Source organism: Podarcis muralis, chromosome 3 (genome assembly GCF_964188315.1).
Source record: "Podarcis muralis chromosome 3, rPodMur119.hap1.1, whole genome shotgun sequence".
In the NCBI taxonomy this organism is placed as follows: Eukaryota; Metazoa; Chordata; class Lepidosauria; order Squamata; family Lacertidae; genus Podarcis; species Podarcis muralis.
Genome location: NC_135657.1, coordinates 24,168,866 through 24,180,154, shown reverse-complemented (window position 1 = coordinate 24,180,154; position 11,289 = coordinate 24,168,866).

Here is an 11,289-nt window from a genome sequence, read left to right as displayed (position 1 = left end):
AGGCTTGACTGTGGTTAAGAAAGTGAAATACCTGCGGATCAATATGACAGCTAAAAATGGGAACTTATTTAAAGATAATTATGAAAAATGTTGGACGGAAGTGAAAAAAGACTTAGAAATTTGGTCAAACTTGAAGCTTTCACTGTTGGGTCGTATTGCTGTGATAAAAATGAATGTATTGCCTAGAATGCTGTTTTTGTTTCAAACATTGCAAATTGTGGACAAGATGGACTGTTTCAAGAAGTGGCAGAGAGATATTTCTAGATTTGTCTGGCAGGGCAAGAAGCCCAGAATAAAATTTAAGATATTAACTGATGCAAAGGAAAGGGGTGGATTTCCCCTGCCAGACTTTAAACTTTACTATGAATCAGCAGCCTTTTGCTGGTTGAAAGAATGGCTGCTTCTGGAAAACACAGACATTTTGGACTTAGAAGGTTTTAACAATGTATTTGGATGGCATGCATATCTGTGGTATGACAAGGTTAAAGTGCATAAAGTATTTAAAAACCATATTGTCAGGAAAGCATTGTTTAATGTTTGGATAAGATATAAGGACTTATTGGAAAATAAAACCCCAAGGTGGCTGTCACCAATGGAAGCAAAAGCACAGAAAAAGCTCAATATGGAGGCCAAATGGCCGAAATATTGGACAATTTTGGAACAAGAGGGAGATAGACTGAAACTGCAGAGTTTTGAGAAACTAAAAAACAAAGTGCGAGATTGGCTTCATTATTATCAGATAATGGAGGCATATAATTTGGACAAGAAAATTGGCTTCCAGGTGGAAAAATCAAAATTAGAAACAGAACTGTTAGAACCCAAAACTAAGATTTTGTCAAAGATGTATAACTTGCTGTTGAAATGGAATACTCAGGATGAAACGGTGAAATCTGCTATGATTAAATGGGCACAAGATGTTGGACATAACATTATGTTTGCTGACTGGGAACAGTTATGGACCACAGGTATGAAGTTTACGGCATGCAATGCCTTAAGAGAGAATATTATGAAGATGATATACAGGTGGTACATGACCCCAGTCAAGCTTGCAAAAATCTATCATTTGCCCGATAATAAATATTGGAAATGTAAAGAAACTGAAGGTACATTCTTTCACCTTTGGTGGACGTGCCCAAGGATTAAGGCTTTCTGGGAAATGATCTATAATGAAATGAAAAAGGTATTTAAATATACCTTTCTGAAGAAACCAGAGGCCTTCCTTCTGGGCATTGTCGGCCAATTGGTGCCAAAGAAGGACAGAACTTTTTTTATGTACGCTACAACAGCAGCAAGAATACTCATTGCAAAGTATTGGAAGACACAAGATCTACCCACTTTGGAAGAATGGCAGACGAAGGTGATGGACTATATGGGATTGGCAGAAATGACTGGCAGAATCCGAGACCAGGGAGAAGAGTCGGTGGAAGAAGATTGGAAGAAATTCAAAGACTATCTACAGAAATATTGTAAAATTAATGAATGTTAGAATAATGTTGGATAGAAATTAAGTGGTTTCCAGCTGTAATGCTTTAAGAGAATATGAAAAAAGGGTTATAAATAGGTAAAAATCTAATGGTAAGGATTTGCTGAACCAACAATTTGAAGTGGAATACAAAAAAGGGAGGTATGAGGAGGTCCGGGAAACAAGCTAAAGGAAAATAAGCAATGGAAAATCTGTGTGTTTTTAACTATTTTTATTTTGTATTTTTGTTATTTTTTTCATTTTTATTGTAATACTTTAAAAAATCTTAATAAATATCTTATTAAAAAAAAACATGCTTAAGTTTTAATTAATGCACGAAGGGGTTAAGATCATAGAGTAAGCTGTCCTGCCAGGCTTAGCTCACCTTGGGAAGGACTAGGTAATCAAGCCTATTGTTCCCTAGTCTGACAGAGCAGATGAGCATGTGAAGAGCCATTCTTGTGTTCCTATACCAATAATTAGGAACTGTCACCACTGTAACTGAGCCAAGTTTTACTGCCTGTGCAACTTTCTGAAGCACATCTGACCTTTGGGGAGTTTGTGAGTAAACCATTTTTGACTTACCAAACATGCAGTCTTTTCCTAGGGAAAGTGGGAAGCTTTGGAAATAAACTTTTGAAGGGGACATTTCAGAACTGTACTGTAAAGGGTATATATTTTAAGGGTCTAACAGCCTATAATTTTGTGGCTTTAAATCTCTGCTGGGGTTGTCTCACCAAAGAATATTTTCTCCAAACTTGCATCTTGGCATCCAGGAATTCTTGTGTTTGCACCAACACCAAAAAACCACCCATATCTGCTCTGAGAGGGTGTTGGGGAAACCCCCAAAACCGACTGAAGACTGTATCGGGGATTGAGAGAGGAAGTTCTCATGCAAATGGAATGACTTTGATACAATCCTAATAAAATTGGAGATAAGCTTTCATGGTCTGTTGATGTGGATGTAGTCCTCAAAATCTAATGCCATTATAAATCGTTAATGTGCCACAAAGCTCTTTGTTGGTTTTGATCTGATTTCTAGTACTCAGGGAACATTGTGGTACCGATAGTTTCATTGTATTGTCTCTCATTTGCCAAACCCATGAGAGTTGGTGCAGCACACCTAAGTTTCCTAAGGAAACAGCAGGGTTCTGAGCTCACCTTATCACTACAAGGTGGCCAAGGTACTGGATGTGCTTTTCTTTCTTTCTTTTAAACCATTTTTCTTGGTTTTTAAGCAAACAAATGCAAATACAATAGCCATTAAACACTTATCCAGCCGTACATCTAATGGTGTTTGTTTTATCCATTGTCTCTAGACATACACTTACACATTCAACATTCAAATATATTACTTAACATAACCCCTCCACTGAGAATACTGAGCAGTTGGGATAAGGTGGTCTTGCTTTTGCTCCTTAACATAATTAAAGAGGTCCACATTTATTGGAAGGTGACTATTTGTTATGCCTTTAATTGACCTTCTGTGTCTGGTGAGATGCTCAGACATTGCTATATCCCAGGTTTTATTTTTTGGGGTGTGCTTTTTAATGATGAGTAAGTAGGCACCTGAGGGAAAATATTAGGCTAAAGCTCTTGTCAATATTTAAGTTTTCTGTGTTCAGACAGATGGTTTGTCATGGTCAGAGTCGTAGGCAGCAGCAGTCCTGACCTGACACAGGGCATGGATGCAGCGGCGTAGCGTGGGTTGTCAGCACCCGGGGCAAGGCAAGTAATTTGCGCCCCCTAACCCCTAACCTGCCACCGCTGCCAGCTTCTTCTTGCTGCTGCCTGGGCTGGGGTATTTACGGTAAGGTAGCCACGGCGGCGGCGGCGGGTCCGTGTCAGGTGATCTGAGGCGAGTTGCCGCTGGCGCTGCCGCCCAAACGACGCTGCTTGCCTGGAGGAGGAGGGCAGAGAGACGAGGAAAATGCAACATGGCCCAGCAGCTGCAGCAGCAGCAGCGGCGGTGGGGCTGTGAGGAGGGGCTGCCTGGCGCGCCCTCCGCGGCCCTGACGCACGGGGACCGTGGCGAGCGCTGAGAGCCGCTGCCAGTTCGTCGGTTCCGCGAGACATGGGGCTCTGCTACAGCCTGCGCCCAAGGCTCTTCGGCGACTCCGGAGGCGGTGAGCACGCCCCCCCAGATGTTGCGCCCGGTGCGGCCGGCCCCCCTGCACCCCCCACGCTACGCCACTGCATGGATGGTAATAATGGTAGGAGTTCAATTGAGAATGAAAACTTGATGAGGCTGGAATGCAGGAACAAAAATTGGAACAGGAGAAGGAACCAGAGCAAGGATAGGAGAGCTGGAGCTGGAACGGAACTGGAACTGGAACTGGAAGGGTATAAACCAAGTTGCTGTGGCAAAGAACCAGAGGAAAATGCAGGCCTTATATATTCCTCTTGGGCTTGCTTCCAGGTGCTGCACATCTCCTGATCTGGCCACACCTGCCAGGCTGAACCCGACTCCCCCAAGACAAACACAGCAAGGTTCTGGTTCTGGTTCTGCAACTCCTCACTGTGCTCAGGGCCTGGCTCCTGCAAATACTCATTGTACTTCTTACACGTTAGTTGAGATTCCTGCATTGCATGGTGTTGGATTTGGGGACTGTTCCAACTCTACAATTCTATTATTCTCTATGCAGGAGCATTAAAACATGACAGGTTTGACTTGCCAGCCCTGCATTTTGTAATATAGCCTAGGAACAAGCATCAGATGGAGACTTTAATAATGGGAGATGTCATGAGGACTGGTTTTGAATTTTAGTGAGTGCACTACAGTTTACACCGTGAAGCCTAAGCCTTGGGGGAATAGGGTGAGTTACAAAGAAGAAAACCAAATTACCGTATTTTTCGCTCTATAAGACGCACCAGACCACAAGACGCACCTAGTTTTTGGAGGAGGAAAACAAGAAAAAAATATTCTGAATCTCAGAAGCCAGAACAGCAAGAGGGATGGCTACGCAGTGAAAGCAGTGACCCCTCTTGCTGTTCTGGCTTCTAGGATAGCTGCGCAGCCTGCATTCGCTCCATAAGACGCACACACATTTCCCCTTACTTTTTAGGAGGGAAAAAGTGAGTCTTATAGAGCAAAAAATACGGTAAATAATGAATACACTGAGGCATTTATTCTCTTATTGAAATGTATAGACCACTTGATTGTAAGGAACCTCAAAGCGGTTTACAAAGCATCTTAATATTTCTCTCTCTGAAGGCTGCCTGTAGATTTTGTGAAAGCTGCTCTCTGCAAAACAGTGAATTTCCTTCTTGACGACTAGCAAAACTGCATGTTATTTATGCGAGTCATTTTCCTGCCACACGGTGAGTGATTTTTATTGCAGGGAAACTGTCAATGATTGCAGTTGAAACAGACTCTAATTCATACCATAACTTTGCTGGGGTTGAAGAAGGAAAAAAAAACAAACACGCAGAAAGAAGGAAAAGCAATTTTAAAAAAATGAGTATGGCTTAACATATTTGGTGCAAATTCATTTAATGAAATGGGCACTTTAAAAGTTGGAGAACAGTTTTACAATGTAATTAAACATTTTAGGGGAAGGGTTGTGTGAGGAGGGTGGGAGAAGAGTCCCCCCCCCAAACAAACAAACAAACACGGTTTATTTCATAGTGTCTTGATTCACACGCTATGAAATTTATACCCATTTAATTTTCTACTTCAGATGGAGTCCGGACTCTGCCAAAGAGCACTGCTGAAATATATTTGGTTGTTATGGAGCCATCAACATTACATCATTCACTCGCGGCATCATATGCAGTGCATATGTCTGAGCTTAACCTTTAAAGTTGGGATATTTGAGCTTGGCCCCAATCAGACGCTGAATTATAAAGCAGGGTGTTGCTCTGAAAGCCTCGCTGCACAGGAAACAGAACCTGCGTTCTCTTATATCAACTGCTGGAACTTACTATCCTGTTTAACGGAGTCATAATTAAATCAGGTGACATGTGCTAGAGGCCACATTTTAAATGGCGGTTGTCACAACATCTCAGACCCACTTGGCTTTTGCTGAGTTTCTCACACAGGGAGCATTATAAATGAGCACAGCTGTAACGGCATTTTCTTGGCAAAAGCAACGTCCAAATTGCCACATGAATGGACAAATGCACACATGCAGAGCGAGTGGGGTGTGTGCTAGATAGTAGTGGGGAAACAGAAATATATATACAGTGGTACCTCGGGTTAAGAACTTAATTCGTTCCGGAGGTCCGTTCTTAACCTGAAACTGTTCTTAACCTGAGGTACCACTTTAGCCAATGGGGCCTCCTGCTGCTGCTGCGCTGCCACCGTGTGATGTGTGTTCTCATCCTGAAGCAAAGTTCTTAACCCAAGGTACTATTTCTGGGTTAGTGGAGTCTGTAACCTGAAGTGTCTGTAACCTGAAGAGTCTGTAACCCGAGGTACCACTGTATATACACATCTAAAAACCCTTCCGTCACCACTGCTATGTGCAAAACAGACTGGGAGCACTGCATCAGAAATGGAGGTAAAATTAGAAAACTTCCTTTTGGAACCTCATCTATTAATCCTGGTGTTAGGAGATGTGCAGCAAATCGGACTTGCGGGCATGGGGAACCTGTGGCCCTCTGGGTGTTCTTGGTCTACAACTCCTATCATCCCTGGCTGTTGGCTGATAGGAGTTGTTGTCCAGCAACATCTCAAGGGCTGCCAGTTCCCAACCCCAGTGCTGGTGTGTCCTGGAAGTGTCTAGAAATCTGTGCAGCTCAGATAAGATTGGTGGATGATAATATCCCAAGCTGAATCTTGTGGGATACCTGATGCACAGTGTCTATGCTATCAGTACCAGCTTTCTCCATCCAAGCACTTGGCATTGTGAAGTTGCTTCTCGGATCAAGCTGCAGTAGCCTCTGAATAATGAGGACTAGACAAAGGTTTTGTGCAGGGTGTCACAAATCATGAGTATGTAGCTATCTTTTAGGCGAATAGGCCACCTGTCTTCCAAGGAGACCTGGGTGGAATACTTGGTACCTCCTTTGATCCTGATAGCAACCTTGTGAAAGAATTGAAAGCTGGAAGGGACCCTTCTAGTCCAACCTTTTGCCCTGCAGGACTGGCCAAAAGTTTCAATTAAGCATTGTGGGATTTGAACTCAAGTTTCCCTGGTCTTAGGAGCAAAATAGGGATGACAACAATCCACTACAACAGTGGAAAGGACCTCCTTTGGGAGGTGGTGGACTCTTCTTCCTTGGAGGTTTTAAAGCAGAGGTTGGATGGCCATCTGTCATGGATGCTTTAGCTGAGATTCTCTCTGCATTGCAGGGGGTTGGGCTAGATGACCCCTGGGGTCTCTTCCAACTCTACAGTTCTAGGATTCTCATATATATATATATGTGTGTGTGTGTGTGTGTGTGTGTGTGTGTGTGTGTGTGTGTATATATGAATGATTAATTTGTATGTTACAAAAAACTTTACAGCCATACTACCACAAAATATAATTGAGAAATAAAAATTACACACACCAATATTTTGTTTGTTATTTGTTATTTATCATCTTATTTCCTCCCAAACATTCCATACAAAACACACACCTGCACAAATACAAAATAATAATAATAAAATAATAATAATAATGATAATAATGAAAATAAATATTTTCCCCCTTTTATCTTACAAAATCTTTTCTTTAATTTTGACTTCCTCTCAAGTCCCTTTGCATATATTTTATCTTACAACTGAATGCACACAAAACAATAAACCTTTCTATATAGATTTTCCAATACATTCAGAAAACATAATAATAAATCCTTAACTGTTGTCCACCTCCTTTTACTTCCTTTGTCACTTGAACACTAGCAAAACTATTATTATTGTTGTATTTTTGTCAAAACTATTATTGTATTTTTGTTCTAGGATTCTATGAGTCTATGTAACTAGCATATGAGTAAATAGGTGTCATGCCAATATGGATCAGAAATGTGGTGGTTGAGGAGGGGGGAAGGCACTAATGAGAGAACAGAAGTCAGGAAGTGTGTGTGTGTGTGTGTGTGTGTGTGTGTGTGTGTGTGTGTGTGTGTGATGACCTGCAATCTGGGCACTGGGCACTGTGCGATAGAGGACTCAGAGGAGGATAATGCTCCAGACTTTTCCTAGGAGGAAGAACTGCCAGGACTTTCTTCAGACCCTCCTGGTGAGAAGTTACAGCCCTGCCACCGCAGTCTCCCATAGTGCCCATTTCTTCCCAAGCCCTGCAGGGGTCTCTGAAATTTGATGAGTACCCTCAAACAGCAAGCCAGCTCTTCTGAGGAGGAGGGGCTTGTTGCAGCACAGATCCAGTTAACATATATTAGGTTTCAGTTGGCTCTAGGTGCTGGGAGAGACAGCAACTTGAATAGTTGTTTCTGTAGGACACTGGGAGCTCTCCATGGTCCTGCGTGTGCTCTGGGTGCCTTCAATTCCTGATTCAGACTACAGTGGTACCTCGGGTTACAGACACTTCAGGTTACAGACTCCGCTAACCCAGAAATAGTACCTTGGGTTAAGAACTTTGCTTCAGGATGAGAACAGAAATCGAGCGGCGGCAGCAGGAGGCTCCATTAGCTAAAGTGGTACCTCAGGTTAAGAACAGTTTCAGGTTAAGAACGGACCTCCGGAACGAATTAAGTTCTTAACCTGAGGTATCACTGTATTGAATTGGCCTCTTGATGCGACAATGTTGGGCATCACCTGTGAGCCTTGAGCGCTCCCAGAACAGGACGCGGGGGGTGGGGGGACGTGATCTAGATTGGGACCATGGTAGGGAAAAGGATTAAGTTGTTCCCAATACTCTTCTGCTATTTACTTAAAACCATTTCACCATTGCTAGTGGTGCAATCATGGTCGCATCCAGATCTGCTTTATGCCCAACACTCTAGCTGCTAACTACTCTAGCCTCACCCGTAGCTAGTAGGAAGCCAGGCACCTGACTTTCTCCATAAACAGAGACACCTTTGCTCAGGGAGATGTAGTCTTGAATGTCCTGTTTGTGATCGAAGACATGCTTAGCCAAATGGACAGTGCATATGGACAGTGAACTCAGTTCTCCAAGCGTTGAGCCTTATCCCTCCCCCACAAGAATAGGGACTCAGGTGGCGTTGTGAGAATGGTAAGGTTTGAAGTAGTACCGGGGGGGGGGGGTATAGAATGCCCACCTCTAACAACCCAGTAAGGACTGAGCATGCTCATAGAATCATAGAACTGAGAGTCATCTAGTCTAACTCCCTAACAATGCAAGAATCTCAACTAAAGCATCCATGGCAGATGGTCATCTAATCTCTGCTTCAAGACCTTCAGTGAAGGAGAGCCCACCACATTCTGAGGGAGTCCACTCCACTATCAAACAGTTCTTACTATCAGAAAGTTATTGGTGTTTAGTGGGCAAGGAATGCTGATTGTTGTTTGCAAGGGGTGGAAGATGGAGAGATTGGAACACTGAACTGGAGTATTTTCACACTGCATCATTTTGCTGTGTGTCCCACTTGTATCCACTGGCTACCAATTAGATTCCGGGCCCAATTCAAAGTGCTGGTTTTGACCTATAAAGCCTTAAACAGCTCAGGAATGCAGTACCTCAAGGACCGCCTCTTTCCATATGAACCTACCTGGACCCTGAGATCATCTTCTGAGGCCCTTCTTCATGTGCCTCCTCCATGAGAGGTCCAGAGGGGAGCAACACAAGAACGTGGCTCCCTGTTTAATGCTCTCCCTTTATTATACACCTTTAGGTTCCTCTTTAACCAGGCCTTTGGATAACTGACATTCAATGCCCTTTTAAAATATGTTTTTGTTTTTGTTTTTTGGGTTGTTCTTATTTTTATTTTTCTTTTGATTATGTATTTTGTGTTTTTATATTATGATTTTATCTTGTGAACTGCCCTGAGACCTGCGGTATTGTATGGGGCAGTATACAAATAATAATAATAATAATAATAATAATAATAATAATAATAATAATAGAATTGAATATTCATAGCATATTCAAAAGATTCAAAGGATCCCAAAAGGTGCTTTGAACTGCCTCCTCTGCTATCTTTTCCTGGGAAATCATTCTTGGTTGTGTCAATGTGAGAGCAGGATTTTGAGATCTGAGCAGCAACGGTCTTGCGCAATCTTCAGCCCAGATCAAAGACTCCCAAACCTTGGTTCTTACATGCATTCTCTGTTGCTCTGGTGTAATCCTGTGGGATGGAACGGAGTCTGTGGTTGAGATTAGGGGAAACAAATGGAGAGCCGTGATGGAAAGGTTGCTTGGTTTCCTGCCTACCTAACTGAAATGTTTAATTCCCATTAATTGTGCTCGTGATAGTGAAACCGGCAGCCGTTTTAAAGCTTTATGAATGATCTGTTTTGCAGGTCTTTCTGCTTCACTTTGCGGGAAGTGTAAGTGATGGCGTGTCATGAGAAAATGTATGCAACACTGATAAATTCTTAAAGCATTTGACCTTTAATCAATTGTAATATTTTCAATCCGCAGAACCCTTTCTAAATGGCTGCAGTCCTGGCCCTTTCCCTCCCATTTATCACAATTACTGCTAGGCCTGTCTGATGCAATGCATAAAGTGCTATGCATTGACATCCAATATTTTATCATTAATTTTTGAAAAAGAAACATTCTGAGCCCCAACACCCCCCCCCCCGGTGTTCTTTGCAGCTCTGATATTTTCCAGCGCAGGACCCAGGAGAATTCACAGGACAGTTTTGATTTATGCTAGCATTGGCAGATACTGTTAATTAGCATTCACGGTTAGTGGAAAGCAGGAATGGTTAATTTTCCCAGCAATATGCTTGGTTACCCAAGCAAGCAGTAGCAACTCTTAATTATTTTTTAACCTTGGTACCAATGGGAACCATATAAATGAGACTTTTGCATGGGTACCTGAGCTATTTTAAATAGTAAGAGTTTAGCACCAGTGCTCAAAACTTCGCTGTTTGATGATGGGAGCTGTGATGGCAGTAGCACTCTGTTCGTGGGGCATTGGCCTTTCACAGGGCCTTCAACGTGGTCCGTTTCAGAGGCTAGGCCGGATGTTTGTAGTTGCAATTTGTGATTTGTGTTCATTTTGGACCCCCCCTCTCCACTTTATACAGATTGTGTCCTAAGTTATACTGCAAAGTATTTTTACAATTGTACGTACTATATGCAAAATTATCTCTTCAAAATGCAACACTGAAGGCATTAGTTTAATAATTTATTTTTACAGCTTGATTGCAAGTAACCTCAAGGAGTTTACAAAGAGAATAAAACACTAAAAGTATCACTAAGAGTCATTAAAACAACTACCGGTATTTAAAACATTCAAAAGATACAATCAGCAATAAACTGAAAACAGATCAAAACTTTGTCTCTTTTATGGGTACTGTAGATATAATATTCAAATAATTTCGCATATGATTAGCTGGGTTCAAGCAATGCGAGAGCAGCTCAGATATAAGTGGGTGCTTAGACAGAAGCAGGAGCTTGATGCAGAAGGATGTTATCAGCAATTACTCTGAAGTATATCCATGCAAAAAAATCACTGGAGGTTTTTAAGCAGAGGTCACATGGCCATCTGTCGGGGATGCTTTAGTTGAGACTCCTGCATGGCAGCGGGTTGGACTAGATGACCCTCAGGGTCCCTTCCAATGCTACAATTCTAAGATTCATCCTGATTGTGCTTTCAAAGAATTAAAGGGAGTCAAGGAGTTGGGTTTCCCCGCTCCAGTGGGATTTGCTGCTAAAGCCATATTGATGGAAGGAGGTCAGTGGGAATGCCACTGATGAAGTGTCCTGGAGCCTCAACTTTCTCCTCAGTCCCTGCACTTGTTCCCCATTCTT